Genomic DNA, 25,400 nt, shown 5'->3' with positions numbered 1-25,400 from the left:
ATGATATTTCATTTTCTGAAGATGGAACGGGATGATATCTCTGATGCTCTTCAGAGTAAGACAGATATTTAACACTTCATACATTTATAAACACATGCATGGTGTGTTGTGTTGCTGCCATGATAAAGACAATCTGATAGTTGTTATAATCTTTAAATTTGCTTATAAATCATTTAAAAGCATTACATTATATTTACAGACACTTTTCTCCAAAGCCACTAATGATTGTGACTGAATTCAATGTGAGCAATTGAGGGTTAAGAGTCCTGCTTAAGGGCCCAGCTGTGACAGAGTGGTGGTGGTGGTGGTGGTGGGGCTTAAACCAGTGACCCTCTGATCACAGTCCAGTACTTTAACCACTAAGCTACCACTACCCTGAAGGCATTAAAACTGTGTTTTAATATCAATACAGAAATAAATAACCAGCATCTACAAGATAGAAGTGTAATATAATTCAAAAATCCAGATATTAAAACTTACATTTAATAACTGATTCAGCTGTGGTCCTTCAGCAAATCACGATAAAGCTAGATTTATCAACTTTACATCCACCCACTCCAGCAAATAAAATTTTTCTAACCAACTCTCAACCTCTTTTCTACGCTGCTGATTTGCTGATATTGAAAATCGAACTGAATTGAAGGACTCTGAAGGTGGCATGATACCCATTCTGATACAGCCTCGTGTGTGTGTCTATACACTGTATATACTGTAATGAGACTTATATCAAAAACAATCCAATCAAAACATCATTCCATTAAGAGTCAGATTATTTATATAGCAGAACGATACAGCTGTACAGTTTTACTTCAAGCTTTACAATATCACCCCCTCCTAAAGTGTATTTGAATCAGAGTAAACTTTATTTTTAAAATGTTTAGGTTAAAGCGCATAAACCCCTCATTAATGACTAGATAACACACACTATGATGCCAATCTAGCTGTTTCTTTTCACTCTCCATCTTCTAAATCCTTCCACAAGTTCTGTCATACAGCAATGTCTCATCTCAGGCCCAGAGTAACAGAGCTTGTGGGACCTTATGTGGTTCTGTAGCTCCTTTCCTGTTCTGGCTGTCTTGTACACTCGCTCAGTGGTGATCATCTTCCTTCATTAGATGAGATTCAGCAATTCTCTGATGCTCTCGTTCTCAAAAACCTAAATGCATATTCCTCTTTCTTCAGCATCAAGACTACTTACATCCAGGCTACTTACAGCTTGCAGCTTGGTGATGGTGCTAATTTACTTGTTTTCCTGATCCTTGTCAATTTGACTATCGCCGTCATGCCCACTGCCATTCTTGACCTGACTTCACCAGCACAGTCTGCTGTATTTGATACTTCCCAAATTTAAAAAGTCCACTTCTTCCAGGCTTCTGCTTCCCTGACCATCTCCAGCATGTGTTCATCATCACTTTAATTTAGCTGTGTTTATCAGCATGTTATTTTCTTTTGCAGCTTTTTGAAATGACACACCAGCTCCTGTAGTTCTTTAATTGTCCTTACACCAATTCTGAATCCTCCAGCAAATTTGTGTAGCATCTTTCTCATATCTTGTTTTGCATGGATGTAGGGCTGAAACGATTCCTCGAGTAACTCGAGTAATTCGATTACTAAAAATGATCGATTCAAATTTTTCGCATCGAGCAATCGTTTATTCCATATTCCTCACGGTGTTCCGCACGGACTTTTACTTTCACAACGTGTTTACGCTGTGTTCAGGTGACGCGAGGAGGCTGTGTCCCAAATCTCTCACTTAAACAGTACCTAACAGGACTTTTCACCTGTTTGTACACACTCGTACTGTTCAGTATGTAGTAGTGATTTGAAACGGAGCCGAGATTTGATAGCGCGGACTGTAAAATGGAGAGAGAGAGAGAGAGAGAAGAGAGAGAGAGAGCATAGCGGGATGAGCAGAGAGGAACAGAGAAAACGACTGAAAGTTTGAGATCAGTTGCACAAATTAGAGGCAATGTTTATGTATTATTGTTTATTATATATATAATTAAAAGATGAATATGAGACAAAAGATCAACATTTCATACACAGTTCAGAAGATAGCACCTTTTGTCTAAACCGACCCATTTTTCTTGTGAGCAAAAGTATTGGAACAGGTGACTGTCAGGTGTGTTTTGTTGCCCAGGTGTGTCCTGTTACATTGATTATTTAAACAATAAATAGCGCTAAATGTCTACGCTTACAAGAAAAATGGGTGGGTTTAGACAAAAGGTGCTATCTTCTGAACTGTGTATCAGATCCAGATGTAAATACCTGGAAATAAAAGCTGAAATGTTGATCTTTTGTCTCATATTCATCTTTTAATGTCAAACCCAAATGTTTTCAATCTACAGCAAAAATAAAGGGATTGGCCTCACTGTTCCAATACTTTTGGAGGGGACTGTATATATGTATATATACTGTATATATAATAAACCCTTCAAACTGTCCTGTATGCAAGTAATAAAAATATATAGTTTGTTTCAAGAGACATGTCGTATTTAATCTTACGTATTATGTATTTATTTTTGCTCTTTATTAAAGCAAAAGTATTTCTTATCCGATTACTCGATTAATCGCTGGAATAATCGATAGAATACTCGATTACAAAAATAATCGATAGTTGCAGCCCTACATGGATGTTAAACAAAGTAAGACGTTACATCCTTGTTGGATTTCTTACCCTTAACCATGTTGATGTGTGATTGTCATAACAGCACCATGTTGTTGGCTGTACAGATTCCTCAGTAGTTTGACCCTGTGTGAAGAGACACCCATCTCAAACATGGTTATCCATAATTGGTCAGGCTGTACTGTGTCGAATGCCTTTGTGAAATCAAAATACCTATAGTGCCTGGTTCCTTTCTCTTGCTTTGAGTTTTGTGATCTGATCCCGTTTAAATTAATTTAAAATGACTTGCAGCAGAATCCTGCTAGCATGTGAGACCAGTGGTCCTGTAGTTGCTGAATTGGAGCAAGGCACCTTTCTTAGACAGTAGAATAAAGACTAATGGTGTCCATTCTTCTGACCAGATCCCAGTCTCCCACACTTTCCTGCAGACCGTATGCAGCTTGTTAAGATTGATCTCTCTACCAAACCTGACCAGATCAACTGCTATATCATCAGGACTATGTGTCTTTCAATTAGCCAGTCCTAGCGGGGCACACTTCTGTTGTCAACAGGTCAACAGGTCTGCTATGGCTTTTCCTTCCTTTAATGAATCCAACTCAGCTTATTTATCTCTTCTGATCATCTTCTGTCCTTCAAATCAGTTTTCTGTATCCATCAGGGTTTTTGGTTCATGCTTTTCTCTTATCCAGTTCTTGCATACGCTTTTTTATCTAAAGCAACTTACAATTATGACTGAATACAAGTTAAGCAATTAAGGGACTTGCTCAGGGGCCCAACAGTGGCAACTTGGCTGTGGTGAGGCTTAGACTTGCAACCTAACGCGCAGTACTTTAACCACTGAGCTACCACGGTCTTCTTCTGTACTGTTTCCTTTATCTGCTGCCACAGTCCGTCTGGTATTTGTGGTTCCTTAAGTTTCTCTAGCTCTTCAAACCCTAACCCTAACCTTAACCCTGGTCTTTTCTGAGCTTCTATGCATCTTATCACCCACACATTGACGAGTGTTGTGCCACCTAGAGTTGTGTACGAAGAGACACACCCTAAGAGCACTCTATACAGGCGCCTCTAATCAGCCAGCAGAGGTCGCAATTGCACCAGTCTGACATAGAGAGACCCATATCCGGCTTAGTCCCACCCCACCTGAACAACCGGCCAATCGTTGTTCATGTGACCGCTCAGCCTTCAGCCAGCAGGGTAGAGCTGAGATTCAATATGATGTATTTGAGATCCAGCTCTGGTTGCAACGTGTGTTTTTACCGCTGCGCCACCTGAGCGACCGTTTTCTGAGAGAACAGCTGCTTCCTTTTGAATCAGAGCATAATAATCAACATTACAAGATTGTGATCAGGGTCATTAATGATAATAAACACTAACTAAGAAATTAGGAGAACATGCTACAAAATTTAATAACAGTATAGAATTCTCTAAATCACTAATTGGTCGTCTGTGTTGCTGTACGTACATTTTTAAGCAAGACAGAAACATTTTTTCCCTCAAGTGTTCTATACCTTCAGTCGCAAAAAGAAAAAAAAGTTTCACACAACACACCCTTTCATGTGTATGTTAACTTTTGGCTGTAACTGTAATTTAATTGTATATTTTTTTATATGTTTTTTGTTTAGATGAACTAATTGGGTTTGAACAGCATAAGCTGAAACTGATAATGAGAAAGAAGTATCAGCACGTGTGGGAAGGAATTTCAAAACAAGGAGAGTCCACCATTTTAAATCAGATCTACACGGATCTCTACATCACTGAAGGTGGAGCTGGAACTATAAACCAGGAGCACGAGATGAGACAAATTCAAAAGCAGAAAACCAGAGTAACAAAGGAAGCAACTCAAATGCAGCAGGAGCGACAAATTGACTGCAAAAACATGTTTAAACCACTGCCAGGACAAGACAAGAACATCAGAACGGTGCTGACACAGGGCGTGGCCGGCATTGGAAAATCCATCTGTGTGCAGAAGTTTGTTCTTGACTGGGCTGAAGGGAAAAAATATCAGGACATCAAATTATTGTTTCCTCTGCCTTTCAGAGAACAAAACTTGAAGAAAGAAAAGCGCAGTCTGATGGACGTCATCTCTGAGTTTTTCCCTGAAACTAAAGGACTGAGGTTCACAGACAGGTATAAAGTCATGTTCATCTTTGATGGACTTGATGAATGTCGACTCCCTTTGGCATTTTAGGAAAATAAGACATTGACAGATGCATCGATGCCAGCCACACTGGACGTTATTCTAACCAGCCTCATCAAAGGAGACCTGCTTCCCTCAGCTCTGATCTGGATAACCACTCGACCTGCTGCAGCTGCTAGGATCCCTGCTGAATGTGTGGACCGGTTGACAGAAATCCGAGGCTTCAATGATCAACAGAAGGAGGAGTACTTCAAAAAAAGAATCAGTGATGAGAGCCTCGCCAACAAAATCATCAAACACATTAAAGCATCACGGAGTCTCTTCATCATGTGCCACATTCCTGTCTTCTGCTGGATTTCAGCCACAGTTTTTGAGAAGATTTTGAAGGAAACAGAAGATGAAGAGACACCAAAAACGCTGACCGAGATGTACACCTGCTTTCTGATCTTCCAGATTATCCAGGGAAACCTGAAATATACAGGAAAAAACTCCTCAGATATTCCATGGGATAAAGAGGCCATACTGGCACTGGGAAAGCTGGCATTTTATAACCTGGAAAAAAGCAACCTGATTTTTTATGCAGAAGATCTAGAAGAATGTGGAATTGATGTCAGTAAAATCTCTGTCTACTCTGGCCTGTGCACTCAGGAAACAAGCAGGTTTCATGACACAGTTTTTAGCTTTGTGCATCTGAGCATTCAGGAGTTTATTGCCTCTTTATATGCATACATGTGTCTCAGAAATGAAAATGTGAATGTTTTTGACCAAGAGTCGACATCATCAGAGAACCCTAATGAGAAAACTATGGAACTGCTCAGGATAGCAGTGGACAAGGCTTTGGAGAGCAACAATGGACATCTTGATCTTTTTCTTCGGTTCCTTCTGGGTCTCACAGTTGACTATAATCAGAAACTCATCCGAGGTCTGTTGAAGTCCAGTGGAAGAAGCTTTGACTTCCAGAAAAAAATTGCTACATACATCAAGAAGAAGTTTGATGAAAATCCATCTCCAGAGAGATCCATCAACCTGTTCTACTGTTTGAATGAGTTAAACGATGATACTTTAGTCAAAGAGATCAAAGCTACTTAAGCTTAGGTCGTTTGTCTGAAGCTGAACTCTCACCTGCACAGAGGTTTGCTCTGGTCTTTGTGTTGCTGACATCAGAGGAAGATCTGGATGTTTTTGACCTACAGAAGTTCATAAAATCAGATGAATGCTTTAGGAGGCTGCTGCCAGTCGTCAAGGAGTCAAAAAGAGCTCTGTAAGTAAAAGAGTTTCATTTTAGCTTGTTTTTGTTCACCTGATGCTCATAATTAGAGCCATGAGGGCAAAAAAAAAAACTGTAGGCGTGTCTAACCACATGGAAGGGATGAAAAATTTAAATGTTTATGTCAGTGGTTACAAAACCAAACACTATATTCTCTTTCTGACATTAGATACTGGCAAAATTAATAAGGAAGCAACGCTTTACTGCTTTACACCAAACAATAATTGGAACTTTAAGAAGGAATTACTGCAGAAATCCAGAGTAATATTTTTCTGATGCTTGTAGGTGATCAGATGTTCTGATGTATTTTCAGACTCAGTAGCTGTAATCTGACAAACAGAAGCTGCTCAGCTTTACTCATGATTTTTTATTCTGAATCCAACCTGACTGAGGTGGATCTGAGCAACAACGACCTTCAGGATTCAGGAGTAGAGCTGATATCTTCTGGACTGAAGAATCCAAACTGTAAACTGAAGATACTGAGGTGAGATACTTTAAGTACAGTTTAGCTGTCTGTTAAGGAACTCCTGACAGTTCCCTCTTCTCAACGGGCGCCCCTAGACGGCCTACCTGGCTTTTCAGGGTAGTCACAGTGAAACTGCTTGATGAGGTTGGGGTCCAGAATTGCCAAGCGGGGAACCCAGGAGCATTTCTTGGGATCATAGCCCTCCCAGTTATCAAGGTATTGAAGGCCCCGGCATCTGGAATCAAAAAGGCGACGGACTGTGTGGGCTGGGTGACCTTCAATGAGTCGGGCTGGTGGAGGGAGCTCGGAAGGAGGGCACAGGACAGAGTGGTGGACTGGTTTTAGCTGTGGAATGATGGGTGGATACGCATGTATCTGGGGAGCTTGAGACAGACAGCAGTGGGGCTGATGACCTTTTCGACCATGTAGGGGCCAATGAAACGGAGTCCCAGCTTCCTGGAGTCAGTTTGCAAAGGGATGTTTAGGGATGACAACCAGACAGAATGACCGGGAAAGTTCTGGGGACTGGGTCTACAGTGGCGGTTGGCTGAACGCTGGGTGGAGATCTGGGTGGAGATCTTCCTGCAGCTCTGGGACGGCAGCACGGTCTGACACAATATCTAGGGGGATTTCATGAATCTTTAACACCTGATCAAAGAGAAGCTGGGCTGTCTCAAGGGCCGAAGGGAGCTTGGGTAGGGCTAACAGAATGATGGTCATACCCTGGGATTCCGGAAGGCTTGTAACAATATCGAGAACGGTGTGGGACCAGGGACGCCCAGGAACTGGTAGGGGTTGCAGCAAGCCTGCAGGGGATTGATGAGATGCCTTGCTACGGGCACAGGTAGGGCAGGCAGCCACAAACTCCCTCGTGTCTGCCTCCAGGAAAGGCCATCAGAAATGTCTCTTCAGGAGGGATTCTGTTTGGTTGGCTCCTGGGTGACAAGCAAATTTAGAGCAGTGAGCCCACTTAAGGACAGGAGATCTTACCGCAGAACAAAGAGGCAATTGGGAGGTCCATTTCTTGGGTTCTTGTTCCTGGGCTACTTAAATGGCCCTTTTGATCTCCCAGGTGACACTGGTGACATTGGTGTTGCGTGAGCCAGGGCGGTAGTTCAGGGTGAAGTTAAACCAACTAAAAAACAGGGCCCACCTGGCTTGTCGAGAATTCAGCCGCTTTGCAGTCTGGACATAGGACAAGTTCTTATGGTCTGTCCAGACCACTAATGGCTGCTCCGCTCCCTCCAGTGCCTCCACTCTTCCAGGGCTAGTTTGACAGCCAGGAGCTCTCAATTGCCGACATCATAGTGTGCTTCTGTGGGGGAGAGCCGTCTGGAGGAAAAGGCACAAGGGTGGAGCCGATTGCCAAGGTTAGAACGCTGGGAAAGGACCACACCAACTCCACTAACGGAAGCATTGACCTCCACAATGAATTGTTTAGATGGGTCTTGCTAAATGAGGACAGGTGCAGAGGTAAACAGACTCTTAAGATGGTCAAATGCAGACTGGGCTTCAGGGGACCAGGAGAAAGGGACTTTAGTGGAGGTAAGGTGGGTGAGAGGAGCAGCTACCTTGCTGTCGGCCTTGGGTCGGCCACTCTGCCCCAGCTTGAATCTTTTCTATGTCAGCCTTGATTAGCCCTGGCTGGATCACAAAGCCAGGGAAGGTTATAGTGTCCACATGGAACTCACACTTTTCTGCCTTAATAGCTGGTTCTCTAGCAAGCGGGTCAGGACCTGACGGACATGGATGACATGCTCTTCTAGGTTGTGGGAGAAAATCAGAATATCAGCCAGGTACATGAAAACAAATCAATACAAAAAGTCACGCAGAACATCATTCACCAGGGCCTGGAAGACAGCGGAAGAAAAATCTGGCACCCAAGGGAGAGGAGGAAGGACAGATGAGACCAGCTGCCAGGCATTCAGAGATGTAGATCTCCATAGCTTTCCTCTCTGTGTTAGACAGGTGGTACAGGTGCCTGAAGAAGCGGGGCCCCTGGGAGGAGATCGATGGCACAGTCATAGGGCCAGTGCGGAGGTAGTGTCTGAGCGCGGTCTTTACTGAAAACCTTCCAGAGGTCGTGGTACTCGGAAGGCACTGCCGTAAGGTCTAGAACCTTGTCAGATGGCTAGCGGGGTGGACAACAGACTGCAGGCAATATGAGTGGCAAAAATCGCTCCAGGCAGTGATCTTCCCTTGCTGCCAGTCGACGAGTGGGTTGTGGGTTGAGAGCCATGGGAAACCCAGGACTAGAAGGGATTTGGGAGTCTTGATGACAGAAACAGACAGGATTTCGCGATGATTTCCAGAGAGTACCAGGGTCAGTGGAGCGGTATGGTGGGTAATGCCTAGTTCACACTACACAATTTTAGCCCTGATTTTCGCTCTGTGCTAGATTTGACGGCTCGGGAGCAACTCTGCGTTCACTCGGCGATCGAAACTCGGCTCTCAATCGCTATGTGTGAACTGTTCAACAACTCGATCTGAGCGGTTCGCGGAGCGCTCGACTGATTTCTAGCATGTCAGATATCTAAATCTGAGTTGCACAACTGCCAATGAGTGCTATGTCGAACATCTAATGAGAAGTTGTAAAAAGGTGGAACAGGGGCATAACATAGTTTAAATCAGAATACATCAGCACACACACAAGTTTTACAGTATTTCTGACCTTATCGTTCACTATAAAACATAACACCCATGCTGCATTGCAAAAATATTTATTAACCTCCAACTCACTCTAGAACAATCCAAGCTGGGCATGTAGCCGAATCCACTCAGATTCATTCATTTTTCCTCTTTGTTTTTACGTTGCAAATCAGCACACAAACTTTGATTGCTACCTGTTGGCGTGTATTTTCGGACCTTTGGTATCGTTAAACCTTTCGTCACTTCTCGCGTTTGTTTTCGTGACAAAACGTAGTTTGGGAGACCAGAGAAGCTCGCCTGCGATTCCAGTTGGTGATAGATCGTGTAGTGGGAAACCCCCTATCGCCGATCAGTCGCGTAGTGTGAAATACACACCGACTTGAAATACTCCTGATTACAAGAGATCCAGTCGTGTAGTGTGAACTGTACAGCGGCCTGACGACTTGGAAAGTCGTATAGTGTGAACTTGGCATAATGTGAGCAAGAATCCGGCCATCCAAGGCGTAAGCAGTGACAGGGGAGTCAAGGGCCTCTAAGGTGCAGCCAGCTTCAGTGGCCAGATCCTCATCAATGAGGTTGTCCTCCGACCCAGAGTCGATAAAAGCGGAGAGGGAAAATGAACCTCCTGGAAGGCAAAGGGTGGCAGGGACCAGTAGGCATGGCCATAACAGTGGGGGATCTGTGTCAGAGCTCGTCAGAGTACCCACTCCTACTATCGAACACCCCTTTCGGGCGTACTGGGCAAGAAACGGAGGTGTCCGATTTGGCCACAATAGAGGCATTTACCTTCTTGAGTGTTCCTCTGGGGTAAGTCGGGCACGACCTAGCTGCGTGGGTTACAGGGCTTCAGTGGCAGGAAGTGCCAGTGGTGGCTTACCAGGTGTTTTCGGTTGAGGGGGCCTGGTAGCTGTGGGTCTCTGGGTTGACTGAGCACGCCGAACTCTCTAGGCTGCACTCTCGGAGACGTCCATCTAACCGAATGGCCATCACTGTGATAAGGCTCGGGATGGGTGGTGAATCCTTCTGCCAGAGAATATGGAGGGGCGTATGGCGCCATAGCCGGAGGGGCAAAACCGGAGTCAGAAGTATGATTTAACAGGTTTGTTAAGACAACAAGGATAACAAAAATATTCAGGGCAAAAGGGACTAAGTGATTTAGTGTTTCAGCTTTTATTTTGTCCCGTTCTTTCTGCAAACACGTCTTAAGATGTACAACAGTACGGGGTCATCATTGTCTTATTTTTCCTTTCAAAATTCTCTATTGGGGACAGGTCAGGACTGCAGGCAGCCCAGTCCAGTACCCGTCCGGTACCTGTCTGTCCTTTATTTCTCTTTCTTTTTGCACTCTTTTATGAAAAGAAGATTTTCTCTGTTAAATTACAGCTATGCGCAATTACTTTGGTCTGGTTTCGCCCCAAAAGTGGTAGAGGAGTGTGATTTCATCTTATCTCTAATTCTTTGCTGGCCGAGACTGTTTTGAAATGTGCGGCAGCCATTACATTTAGAATAAGCAATATTTACAAAACTTACATAAATATGTTAAAGGTTCATGAATAATTGCTTTTTTTCTTTTGTTTGCGATTTACCCACTGGCTTTTTTGGGGGATTTGGGTTTATACAGTGCATAATGATTGTCCTGTTTCTCCAGATTACCAGATTGTGGTGTAAGAGAGGAAGGTTATGCTGCTCTGGCTGAAGCTCTGAAATCAAACCCATCATCAGAGCTGATGGAGCTGGATCTCAGAGGGAACCATCCTGAAGATTCAGGAGTACAGAAGCTCTGTGAGGTACTAGAGGATCCAGAAACTAAACTGAAGAAACTGATGTTAGTAATTTATAAACCCAAGTACCAGAACATTTTAAATGAAAATCTGCAGGACTGCTGGACTAAATTACATGTACTAATATGAATATTTTTCTTTATTCCACAGGTTGTTGAGACCTGATGCAGAAACAGGTTTTGTATATCTGAGGAACATTGTGGCTATAAACCCATTACTGCAAAGAGTGCTGGATCTGAGTTAGAAGAAACATGGAAATTTAGGAGTGAAGAAGCTCTCAGATTTTCTGAAGGATCCACACTGTAGAACAACTAAACTCTTGTATGTAGAATGAAAATAGAAATATTTACTAACTAAATGATTACTAAATGTAATGAAACAAAATTCATCCAGGACCAGGATTCAAAAAAGTGAAAACAATAAAACAATCTACGTTACACGGTGAAGACACAATACAGTGTAATAAATACGTAGATCATAAAAAAAATACAGGGCACATGTTCTGGCCTGAAAAAGTGATGGAACAGGACCGGAAGACCAGTGTGGTGTTGGGTAATACACGTTACAGAGTAATTGTAAAGAGAGGAAAATAATCTAAAACATACTTTAATGTATAAAAGGGTTGCACGATGGCTCAAAGGCCTCAGCGTACTTTATGAGGAGACGACGTTCGCCTGGCTTCAGCGACCAATGTGACTTTGAGGAGCGTCTCATCTATGATCATCGACTGCGTCCGAAATCTCTACTATTATACTGAATAGTATGCAGGAGCGGGTAGTGTGTCAGAATATGTAGTATTTATTAAACTGTATGTGAAATGTACCAGGAAGATCGGCTGCTTGGGTAGCATTTTTTGTGTATGCAAACACAGCACACTTGTGTACTGAAAGATCTTCTGTACCGACCAAGCAGTGCACACAGTCTCTAATTTAGTACGTATTGTTTTACTATACTTGGGCGGCACGGTGGCTTGATGGGTAGCACTGTCGCCTCACAGCAAGAAGGTGATGATGAATCTTGTGTAAGCGGTAACTACCTGTCCTGTGATTGGACAGTGATTACTTTTCATCTTGTCTCTAATTCTTTGCTGACTGAGACTGTTTAGAAATGTGTAGCAGCCATTACATTTAGAATGAGCAATATCTACAAAATGTACATGAATATGTTAAAAAGTGGATTTGGGTTTGTACAGTGCATAATGATCGTCCTGTTTCTCCAGATTATCAGATTGTGGTGTAGGAGAGGAAGGTTATGCTGCTCTGGCTGAAGCTCTAAAATCAAACCCTTCATCAAAGCTGATGGAGCTGGATCTCAGAGGGAACGATCCTGGAGATTCAGGAGTAAAACTGCTCGATTTAGTACAAGATCCAAACTGTAAACTGAATAGACTGAGGTAAATAAAGTGACTTATACTACCTTTGTTTAAATCCTTTTACAGGAAGTGGGTGGAGGTGGTCGACCCAAGTGCAGAGCATTTGGTGTGTGTGTGTGTGTGTATTTACTTATGATTATAATAGAAATAAAGCGTGTAAAATACCAACCTGTGTAAATATATAGATATACTGTATATGTATTTATGATATCATAATAACAGCGGCAGTAGTAATAAAAAATTTTGGCGGTTTGGCTCGTGACGGATTCGAAGCACCAACCTCTAGCGTTGTAGCTCGGTGAATTATAAGCATGTCACTGAGCCAGACATGGAAACAAATGGAGAAACCGCTACAAAAGTGGTGGGACCCTTACAGTACTCCCTCCCCTAGGAACGGCACCCGACGTCCCCAAACAGTGGCCCTGTTTTGCTGGAATTCCCAGATTAATTCCGGATCCAGGATCTGCAACCCGTTTCCTGGCTGTAGTTACCTATATGCCTTCTGCCTGCGGCCGGGACCCCTACCTCCCTTTTTTGCTCCGCACTCAAAAGTCGACATGCCCAGGGAAAAGTGCCAAAGGGTTTTATGGGCGTATTCGGCCCATGGCAGTTGGTCCGCCCAGGAGGCAGGGTTATTAGCTGTCAGACAGTGTAACATTTGGCCTAGGTCCTGGTTTACCCTCTCGGTCTGGCCATTGGATTCCGGGTGGAAGCCGGAGGCAAGACTTACCGTGGCCCCCATCTGTTGGCAGAAAGCTTTCCAGAACCGGCTTGCAAACTGGGGTCCCTGTCAGACACCAGGTCACTGGGCATCCTGTGTATCCTGACCACATACTGCAGCAGTAGATCGGCTTTCTCCTTGGTGGTCAGAAGTTTGGGCAGAGCCACAAACTTGCACACCTTGGAGATCCGGTCCACAATCACCAGGATCACCGTGTTACCACCATGTTGGTAATAAAATGATTTTTCTTTCTGCAGGTTGGTGAGTGCTGCTGCAGAGAAAGTTTTGGATGATCTACAGAAAGTGAATATAAACCCGTTATTACAGAGAGAGCTGGATCTGAGTGAGAAATTACAGGGATATTTAGGAGCAATCAAGCTTCTAAAGGATCCACACTGCAGAACCACCACACTCAGGTGTGCATTAGGATTTTATTTTGATATTCACTTCCAATTCTTAATACAGAATCTTATTTTTAATGGACTTCTATATTGGACATGAGCAATGTTCACTTTGCATTTTTTATTCTCAGCATTGTTATGGTAAAAAATCTTAACTGTCACTACAGTAATTTCTGTTTATACTTAAAGTAAAACACTTTTAAAGCTTGTTGTTGTCGGCAGGTTAAAGAAGAGTGGAATTACAGAGTCACTCTGTTCTATTCTGGAATCATCTTTTCAATCCAATCCTTCACACATCAGAGAGCTGGATCTAAGTGACAATCGTTTTGGAAACTCGGGAGTAAAGAAGCTTTGTGCACTGCTGAAAAATCCGTCCTGCAATCTACACATACTGAGGTGAGTTTTTTGCTTGTTTCAGAAAAGCAATATAAAAATATTCAAAATGAAAAGACAATCACATTTTCACCACATATTTGATGGTGAAATAAAGAGCAAAAGTGAATGGGAGGTGATTGTGACTCGGCTGGGTGGTATAATCATGGTATAATCATGGTATATATGGATCATCTAAACTAACAATTGATTGTAAGTAGTGCTGGACAATAATTCAATATCGATATATGTCGCGATAGAAAATGTTTCAATAATGGTGATATGATTTTTAAACAAATTCGATCGATATACATTACGTCAGTACGTGATGACGTACGCCACAGGCACGAAGCAAGTGCTCAGCGTTACCGCTCTGATTACACTACCTACAACACGGTGGATATTAGCGGCAAAATGAGTTCAATAGCTGTGAGTGAACGAGCATCCACAGCCAGGGGCGGAGCCAGGGGGTGGCTAGTGGTGGCCAAGGCCACCATAAATGAATCTTCGGCCGGCCCCCCACCACCGCTTTGCCGGTGTTACTTTTTTGCGGAAGCATTTTTGCACGCAGGTGTTTCCACAGGAATTCAACAGCGCACCTCAAGCAAGTAGTTCTCCACCAAAACAGTGCAGTAATACACTCAACATAAATGTCCACCATCAACACAATTACAGAAGAAGTACTACTACTTAGTAGTTGTGGCGCGCTATGAGTAAAGGCACCAACGGCACCAAAGCCCCTGCGCGTTCCAGTGTTGCCAGATTGGGCGGTTTTCCTCTAAATTGTTTTTTTTTTTTTTAAACAATTTAATAGCATTTAAATAACACTTCTATTTAAAAGAAAATATTCAGTTTTAAGAAGCCCCAGCATTGTAGAAGGCTATTAAATGTAAAGTCAATTTTAAATGCTGATTTGGCTTAATAGTGTTGGTCAGTCTGTATCATATTCTTGAAATAAAATTCAAATGTGTTTTCCATGCATTCACGCTAGCATGTTCTGGGGTTCAATTGAGTCTCATCAGTACACACAAGTTTGCAGCCAAATGATTAAGTATTGCAAAGAAATATCTTTGAAATTCTTCCTCATAATGTTAAGGTTGCTATATTTTAGTTTTTCACTTGTCAGGGAAAATGAGAAAAAATAAAAAGCTTATTATGCTAGGCTTGATGTAATTCTACATGGCACTCACTGCCTGTATAGGTAAATGAGTGTATAGGTAAATCAGACAGTTTCTGTGCCACCCCTGTGTGAGCAATGGTCTCAGTCTGGCCACCCCTATGAAAATTGTCTGGCTCCACCACTGTCCACAGTTGAAAAAGAAGCAGATGAAATAGCTGATAAGAGAGGAAAGACTAATTCAGTGGTGTATTCAGCTTGTATTTCTTGCCAGAAACCTCTAGGAGTCATCATCCCTCAAACAAGGCCATTGCAACAGCAACATGTTTTAATTGTTGCTCTTTTTTCTGTATTCTTCAAGCACAACACCTGCTGTAGCAAATTCTGCAGCAACTCTAAGTGTTTTTTATATTCTTTATCCTGGTTGAGCACTTTTGTTTGAAAATGTTTACATACAAATGAAATAATCAGTCCATGTTGTGGATTAAAGTTGGTTAAGACATATGTTAATATATTATATATTTCAAAGCTTAAGTTTATTTGAGAATGATGTCATGTTTTTGTTTGTATACAAATGATGAATACAAATAAAAGGTGATATTTCATAGACATTACAAATAAATTTTTTAGAGGTTTGCAGGTACAGCCATCCAATTTTGGTGTTCATGGCAGTTTTTCTGACATTTGTATTATTCATATCGATATCGGAATTATATCGTATCAACCGAAATTAGGAGTTATATCGTGATATAAATTTTAGCCATATCGTCCAGCCCTAATTGTAAGTATAAAGTGCATGGTGTGGTGTTATCTTAGCAAACTTGGGAATAAAACTCAAACTGTCGTCTGTTAATTATGGACAAATTTGGGTGTTCCAACAATACACTGAACCAGAAGCCATCAGAACTGGTTTTACACTGAATAAATCAGGCTAAAATAAAGTTTTTGTAATGACCTTTACAAAATCCTGACCTCAATCCTAACAAAAAAAAAGGACAAGACTGAAGTCGTAAAGATCTCTACCAATTATGGCAAGTAACAGATCCAAGCGGAGTTGTAGCGGAAGGTTGTAGATGGTTATTAAAAGCTGATTGAGATGAAAAATATCCCCGAAATAGAAAAAGATGAAGTGCAAGTAAAACCTGTTAAAAAATTAAAAGTTCAAGGAGAAATTATTTGAAGATGTTGTGGCGCTTGGGTGGTACAGCAGTCTAATATGCTAGCACACCACAGCAGAGTGTTGGAACCTCAGCAGAGGCCTTGACCTGGCTGGGCATCCATATAATCACAGTTGGCCATGTTTAAGTGAGGGTAAGTTGGACGGCACTGCGATCTCCAGGACTGGTCCGTCTGAACTAAATACTGCAGAATGAGAATGAAAGACTTTTTCAGAACTTTTGTATCTTGTTTACTGTTCAAATGTCCTATCCCTAACCCAGTCATTTTATAAATATTAATAAACTGATAAAACGTACTGTACAAAATTCCAATAGTGATGGATCTTCACATTTTCATAAATCAATGTGTTGATGATTTTACTTTCAGACTGAGGGACTGTGAGATCTTACAGGAAGGTTATGCTGCTCTGGCTGAAGCTCTGAGATCAAACCCATCATCAGAGCTGATGGAGCTGGATCTCAGAGGGAACCATCCTGGAGATTCAGGAGTAAAACTGCTCTATGATCTAGTACAGGATCCAGAAACTAAACTGAAGGAATTACGGTAAACCCTCATAAAACTCACATGCAGCTGATATATAACATTAAAGAGTAATTCCACTTTAACAGACATGTTTCATTCTAAACCACCACGTGAAAGCCTAGACCATAAAGCCCAGTATAAATCCCAGCAACTCTGGTAACTAGTAAAAGAGAGAGAATTTAAAGTAATCAAAATTAAAACACACCCTCTGCAATCCCTAGTAGCAGTAGTAGTAGTAGAACTTTATTGTCACTATAAATTGCAACAAGTACAATTACAGACAGGGGGGAGACAGGACGGGAAGACAGGATAAGAAACAAGAAATAATAAACACATTGGGAGGATAGGAGATAAAAAAAAAACAGCAACCAGATTGTGCTCCCTGAGGAGCCCACTATGGTAACATGAAAAAAAGCTCCTTACAGCACACAAGCACATGTAAACAAAACATAACATAGTCACACGACCAGCCACTAGTAGGGATGAGGGGATGAAGAGTAACCAACTGCGACAATCAGCCATCTGGTGATTCGCAGCCAAACCAGCGCGCACTACAGACCTGTCCTGCCGTGTTGGTGGAATTAAGCTAAGAGTGGAAAGCGTTGGGTAAAATAGACGAGAGGAATAGGCGTTGGGGAAATAGACGAGACAGTACGATACAGGAGAGGCCAAGCAGGACAGATAAGGAAGGAGGGAGAGTGCGACCGCCTTTCACGAGAGCAAGAATGAGAAGAACAGAACAAACCAAACGCTTCTTTAAATATGTGGTAAAAGTTTATCTGTATTTCATTTATAATAGCCAGTGATTTTACTTTTTGCAGGTTGTTGAATGACGATGAAGCACTGAAAGCTTTTGATTTCCTGCTTTCATATCTGGGCCAAAACCCTTTAATCCTTGGAGATCTTGATCTGAGTGGAAGGAAACTGGAGGATTTAGAACTGAAGCAACTCTGTGCTTTACTACAAGATTCCAACTGCAAAGTGAAGAAGCTTCGGTTCGTATTGAGATTTTATTAGATGAATGCAGTACCAATAAAAGTAGATAAAAAGAGAGTTTAATAATTTAAATAAAAGGAGAGTTTAATACATTTAAATAAAATGAGAGTTTAATACATTTAAATAAAAAGAGGGCTTAATAAATTTAAATAAAAGGAGAGTTTAATACATTTAAATAAAAAGAGGCCTTAATACATTTAAATAAAATGAGAGTTTAATTTGATTAAATAAAAGGAGAGTGTAATACATTTAAATAAAAGGAGGGCTTAATAAATTTAAATAAAAGTAGAGTTTAATACAGTGGTACCTCTAGATACGAGTTTAATTCGTTCCAGAGCCGAGCTCGTAAGTAGAGCAGCTCGTATCTCGAACTAATTTTCCCCATTTAAAATAAAGGAAATAGAATTAATCCGTTCCAGCCCTCTGACAAGTCCCCAAAATATCGTAAATTATGAAAAAATACACGTTTTTAATTAAGAAAAACACATGTATAAACATATAAAACATAACAAAATAAATAAATAAAAGAAAAATGTAGAAAAAACAGTAAGAAAAATTTATAAAATACGTAATAATCAGTATTATTATAAAAAGCACGCCTTGCTCATGCTTTTCTATTATCTCTTGCTTTAACTCAATCGACATCATCCTCTTCTTCTTCTCGCCATTGTCACTTGCACTTACTTTCTTGGGACCCATGAGAAGAACGGGATGAGGGGATGCTAGAGGATTGTGGGACCGAGGATTGTGGGAGCGAGTACTGTACTAGTAGTAGTAGTAGTTGGGAAATTCCTTTGAAACGGCTCCCTTGCGCCGACGCGCAAACTGGCGGTAGCGTCCCCGAAGCTCCAGCCCGGCTCGTATCTTGGCTCGGCTCGGATCTCGAAAAGCATCCATATAATCACAGTTGGCCATGTTTAAGTGAGGGTAAGTTGGACGGCACTGCGATCTCCAGGACTGGTCCGTCTGAACTAAATACTGCAGAATGAGAATGAAAGACTTTTTCAGAACTTTTGTATCTTGTTTACTGTTCAAATGTCCTATCCCTAACCCAGTCATTTTATAAATATTAATAAACTGATAAAACGTACTGTACAAAATTCCAATAGTGATGGATCTTCACATTTTCATAAATCAATGTGTTGATGATTTTACTTTCAGACTGAGGGACTGTGAGATCTTACAGGAAGGTTATGCTGCTCTGGCTGAAGCTCTGAGATCAAACCCATCATCAGAGCTGATGGAGCTGGATCTCAGAGGGAACCATCCTGGAGATTCAGGAGTAAAACTGCTCTATGATCTAGTACAGGATCCAGAAACTAAACTGAAGGAATTACGGTAAACCCTCATAAAACTCACATGCAGCTGATATATAACATTAAAGAGTAATTCCACTTTAACAGACATGTTTCATTCTAAACCACCACGTGAAAGCCTAGACCATAAAGCCCAGTATAAATCCCAGCAACTCTGGTAACTAGTAAAAGAGAGAGAATTTAAAGTAATCAAAATTAAAACACACCCTCTGCAATCCCTAGTAGCAGTAGTAGTAGTAGAACTTTATTGTCACTATAAATTGCAACAAGTACAATTACAGACAGGGGGGAGACAGGACGGGAAGACAGGATAAGAAACAAGAAATAATAAACACATTGGGAGGATAGGAGATAAAAAAAAAACAGCAACCAGATTGTGCTCCCTGAGGAGCCCACTATGGTAACATGAAAAAAAGCTCCTTACAGCACACAAGCACATGTAAACAAAACATAACATAGTCACACGACCAGCCACTAGTAGGGATGAGGGGATGAAGAGTAACCAACTGCGACAATCAGCCATCTGGTGATTCGCAGCCAAACCAGCGCGCACTACAGACCTGTCCTGCCGTGTTGGTGGAATTAAGCTAAGAGTGGAAAGCGTTGGGTAAAATAGACGAGAGGAATAGGCGTTGGGGAAATAGACGAGACAGTACGATACAGGAGAGGCCAAGCAGGACAGATAAGGAAGGAGGGAGAGTGCGACCGCCTTTCACGAGAGCAAGAATGAGAAGAACAGAACAAACCAAACGCTTCTTTAAATATGTGGTAAAAGTTTATCTGTATTTCATTTATAATAGCCAGTGATTTTACTTTTTGCAGGTTGTTGAATGACGATGAAGCACTGAAAGCTTTTGATTTCCTGCTTTCATATCTGGGCCAAAACCCTTTAATCCTTGGAGATCTTGATCTGAGTGGAAGGAAACTGGAGGATTTAGAACTGAAGCAACTCTGTGCTTTACTACAAGATTCCAACTGCAAAGTGAAGAAGCTTCGGTTCGTATTGAGATTTTATTAGATGAATGCAGTACCAATAAAAGTAGATAAAAAGAGAGTTTAATAATTTAAATAAAAGGAGAGTTTAATACATTTAAATAAAATGAGAGTTTAATACATTTAAATAAAAAGAGGGCTTAATAAATTTAAATAAAAGGAGAGTTTAATACATTTAAATAAAAAGAGGCCTTAATACATTTAAATAAAATGAGAGTTTAATTTGATTAAATAAAAGGAGAGTGTAATACATTTAAATAAAAGGAGGGCTTAATAAATTTAAATAAAAGTAGAGTTTAATACAGTGGTACCTCTAGATACGAGTTTAATTCGTTCCAGAGCCGAGCTCGTAAGTAGAGCAGCTCGTATCTCGAACTAATTTTCCCCATTTAAAATAAAGGAAATAGAATTAATCCGTTCCAGCCCTCTGACAAGTCCCCAAAATATCGTAAATTATGAAAAAATACACGTTTTTAATTAAGAAAAACACATGTATAAACATATAAAACATAACAAAATAAATAAATAAAAGAAAAATGTAGAAAAAACAGTAAGAAAAATTTATAAAATACGTAATAATCAGTATTATTATAAAAAGCACGCCTTGCTCATGCTTTTCTATTATCTCTTGCTTTAACTCAATCGACATCATCCTCTTCTTCTTCTCGCCATTGTCACTTGCACTTACTTTCTTGGGACCCATGAGAAGAACGGGATGAGGGGATGCTAGAGGATTGTGGGACCGAGGATTGTGGGAGCGAGTACTGTACTAGTAGTAGTAGTAGTTGGGAAATTCCTTTGAAACGGCTCCCTTGCGCCGACGCGCAAACTGGCGGTAGCGTCCCCGAAGCTCCAGCCCGGCTCGTATCTTGGCTCGGCTCGGATCTCGAAAAGCTCGTATGTGGAGCAGCTCGTATCTAGAGGTACATTTAAATAAAAGAAGAGTTTAATACATTTAAATAAAATGAGTTTAATACATTGAAATAAATGGAAGGCTTAATAAATGTAAATAAAATGAGAGTTTAATACGTTTAAATAAAAGGAGAGTTTAATACATTTAAATAAAAGGAGAGTTTAATACGTTTGAATAAAAGGAGAGTTTAATACATAAAAGGAGAGTTTAATACATTTATTGAGATTGTAAAGATTTCCTCCATAATCAGGTTTTATTTGGAGTATTTTGACAGTAATTCTACAGAAATATCAGAGCTTCTAAATTCAGGACATTTAAGTTTAAAACTGTAAAAGAACTGGAGGGGGGTTTAAACTTTTGCACACAACACAATTGGTGTGTATTTTTAATCTAGTATATTTTTTATGGTTGTTAATTTATTTTGCTGCAGAGGTTTTAGTGACTTTTTCATTGTGAAAATGAACATGAATGAATGAAAATGAATGTTCAGCTTTAGTTCTAGTAACTGAAACTATGAATCCACCTGCTGCATCATCACACTGACAGTAACAGAAGTACAACATTAGTTCAAACGTACAGAGCTCAGTGGTGTTATATATTTATTTGTGTTTATTTTGTACATTTAGGATCAGTAAATGTGATATAAGAACAGGAGGCTGCATGATTCTGGCCACACTTGTTAGTTCCAAATGCTCATGTGTGAGAGAACTGGACCTGAACAGCAACGACCTACAGAATTCAGGTGTCGAGCAGTTAGCTGGAGGACTGAAGAATCCAGACTGTAATGTAGAGCTTCTCAGGTACAGAAATATACAGTGTATCACAAAAGTGAGTACACCCCTCACATTTCTGCAGATATTTAAGTATATCTTTTCATGGGACAACACTGACAAAATGACACTTTGACACAATGAAAAGTAGTCTGTGTGCAGCTTATATAACAGTGTAAATTTATTCTTCCCTCAAAATAACTCAATATACAGCCATTAATGTCTAAACCACCGGCAACAAAAGTGAGTACACCCCTTAGTGAAAGTTCCTAAAGTGTCAATATTTTGTGTGGCCACCATTATTTCCCAGAACTGCCTTAACTCTCCTGGGCATGGAGTTTACCAGAGCTTCACAGGTTGCCACTGGAATGCTTTTCCACTCCTCCATGACGACATCACGGAGCTGGCGGATATTCGAGACTTTGCGCTCCTCCACCTTCCGCTTGAGGATGCCCCAAAGATGTTCTATTGGGTTTAGGTCTGGAGACATGCTTGGCCAGTCCATCACCTTTACCCTCAGCCTCTTCAATAAAGCAGTGGTCGTCTTAGAGGTGTGTTTGGGGTCATTATCATGCAGGAACACTGCCCTGCGACCCAGTTTCCGGAGGGAGGGGATCATGCTCTGCTTCAGTATTTCACAGTACATATTGGAGTTCATGTGTCCCTCAATGAAATGTAACTCCCCAACACCTGCTGCACTCATGCAGCCCCAGACCATGGCATTCCCACCACCATGCTTGACTGTAGGCATGACACACTTATCTTTGTACTCCTCACCTGATTGCCGCCACACATGCTTGAGACCATCTGAACCAAACAAATTAATCTTGGTCTCATCAGACCATAGGACATGGTTCCAGTAATCCATGTCCTTTGTTGACATGTCTTCAGCAAACTGTTTGCGGGCTTTCTTGTGTAGAGACTTCAGAAGAGGCTTCCTTCTGGGGTGACAGCCATGCAGACCAATTTGATGTAGTGTGCGGCGTATGGTCTGAGCACTGACAGGCTGACCCCCCACCTTTTCAATCTCTGCAGCAATGCTGACAGCACTCCTGCGCCTATCTTTCAAAGACAGCAGTTGGATGTGACGCTGAGCACGTGCACTCAGCTTCTTTGGACGACCAACGCGAGGTCTGTTCTGAGTGGACCCTGCTCTTTTAAAACACTGGATGATCTTGGCCACTGTGCTGCAGCTCAGTTTCAGGGTGTTGGCAATCTTCTTGTAGCCTTGGCCATCTTCATGTAGCGCAACAATTCGTCTTTTAAGATCCTCAGAGAGTTCTTTGCCATGAGGTGCCATGTTGGAACTTTCAGTGACCAGTATGAGAGAGTGTGAGAGCTGTACTACACACCTGCTCCCTATGCACACCTGAGACCTAGTAACACTAACAAATCACATGACATTTTGGAGGGAAAATGACAAGCAGTGCTCAATTTGGACATTTAGGGGTGTAGTCTCTTAGGGGTGTACTCACTTTTGTTGCCGGTGGTTTAGACATTAATGGCTGTATATTGAGTTATTTTGAGGGAAGAATAAATTTACACTGTTATATAAGCTGCACACAGACTACTTTTCATTGTGTCAAAGTGTCATTTTGTCAGTGTTGTCCCATGAAAAGATATACTTAAATATCTGCAGAAATGTGAGCGGTGTACTCACTTTTGTGATACACTGTATAACATTACCAAGCTACAACTACACTAAACACCTCCAGCCTCCACTACACGCTCCAGTCCACTGTATAATTCACGATAAAGTGTGAGAAAGTCTCCCAGTAATTCAGTGTAAAAGTCGTCATTACTGTAATAGAACTGTCATTCATGTACTGAATATTGATTTACTTTTTCTTACTGCATGTAAATCTTTTTACTGTAATCATTTATATAGCCAGCTCTTCTGTCTGCAACACTAAATCACTTCTAAACATTACTATATTTTTACCTCTAGAAAATGTTTCATGAATATCTGACTTTGTTTTTTTTTGTAATGGTATTAATATGATAAAAACTGATGAACTGGTTTAAATCATACTGACGTAGCAGAAGGTACTTTGTGGAGATGGATTACTAGTACTGATTTTTATATTTCTGAGGTGATTTTAGTGTCATAAGCTGTAGCTGCTACACCACTGAAGTTCTTATTGATGTGGAGATGATGCATGTGGATTTGCACAAGTCTTTATACAAACTGTATGAAGGTGTTTAGATCAGAATCTTAATGAACGTGATTTTGTTTAATACATTTCTGCAGATTATCAGATTGTGGTGTAGGAGAGGAAGGTTATGCTGCTCTGGCTGAAGCTCTGAGGTCAAACCCATCATCAGACCTGATGGAGCTGGATCTCAGAGGGAACGATCCTGGAGATTCAGGAGTAAAACTGCTCGATGATCTAGTACAGGATCCAAACTGTAAACTGAAGACCATCAGGTATAATGAAGCAAAAACAAAACTTAAAAAATGATTAAGTGTACCTACATCCCTTCAGCAGTCAGAGATCAAACGTTTACATTACACCTGTAAGCGACACATTTTTTACAGAAGTGCCTGGAAGTTTTCTTCTCTGAGATTGGATAACATACATTTTAATAGAAAGTGACATTATTGTGCACTCCGTATATATACACACACTAGCCACTGCTTATGTACGTTTACCCAGAGCAGATGATCATTATCACCTTTTCAGTATAATTGGTTTATCATACACCTGACTATAATGCTACCAAATCCCTGACTTTGTGCAAGTCTACCAGATATCATGTACAATAATATACACCAAATATTCATTTCATTTACATTTCTTTTTTGTTAATTCAACATTACTAAATGTTATCCTTATAGTGGAATCTTTCTGTATAATCATGCTGTTACTGATATTTGGTAACTATGAAGATCATCTCAGGTGAATTAGTTTGAGAATAATTCTATATAATTTAATTGCAGGTTGTTGAATGGTGCTGCTGCAGAAGAAGCTTGTACTTGGTTATGTTCAGTTTTAAATACAAACCCATTACTCCTGAGAGAACTGGATCTGAGTCCCCACCAACCAGGAGATTCAGGAGTGAAGCAGCTTTCTGATTTACTGCTGGATTCACACTGTAAAATCAGGAGCATTAAGTACGTGGATCACAAGGGATCTGCTTGTGTAATCTGTTTCTCACATCCCTACTATTCTAACAACATAATGTTGTAAAATTTTTATTAGTGATTATAACAGTAGTGAGTCTGCTAGTAAAACTGAGCTGGTGTCTCTTTTTTGATGAAGTTTCACTGATTTTAGTTGAACTGTGTGTTTAGACTCAGTAATTGTAGAATAACAGAAGATGGATGTTCAGCTCTGCCAGCAGTTCTTACATCAGAGTTATTAGGTCTCAGACTACTGGACCTGAGCTCCAATGCTCTACAGGATTCAGGAGTGAAGCTGATTTCTGATGGATTAAGAAGTTCCTCCTGTACACTGGAGACGTTGAGGTAATGTCACAGTTGCTTGATGCAGTTTATTTCCTACTCCTTGAGAATTTTGAAAGTTACATGTTTACATTCCTGTTATCATTTATATTTAGCTTCATAAAAATGATACAAAACCTTCACAAATATAGAAGAACTGACTTTTTTATCTGCAGATTATCAGATTGTGGTATAGGAGAGGAAGGTTATGCTGCTTTGGCTGAAGCTCTAAAATCAAACCCATCATCAGAGCTGATGGAGCTGGATCTCAGCGGGAACGATCCTGGAGATTCAGGAGTAAAACTGCTCGATGATTTACAGCAGGATCCAAACTGTAAACTGAATAGACTGAGGTAA

At 40.9% G+C, this 25,400-nt stretch overlaps 1 pseudogene; it reads left to right on the top strand.

The window, feature by feature from the left end:
* LOC134317023 (NACHT, LRR and PYD domains-containing protein 12-like) lies at nt 1–25,400 on the top strand (annotated as a pseudogene).

Source organism: Trichomycterus rosablanca, chromosome 6 (genome assembly GCF_030014385.1).
Source record: "Trichomycterus rosablanca isolate fTriRos1 chromosome 6, fTriRos1.hap1, whole genome shotgun sequence".
NCBI lineage: Eukaryota > Metazoa > Chordata > Actinopteri > Siluriformes > Trichomycteridae > Trichomycterus > Trichomycterus rosablanca.
This window is presented reverse-complemented; position numbering and strand designations above follow the sequence as displayed.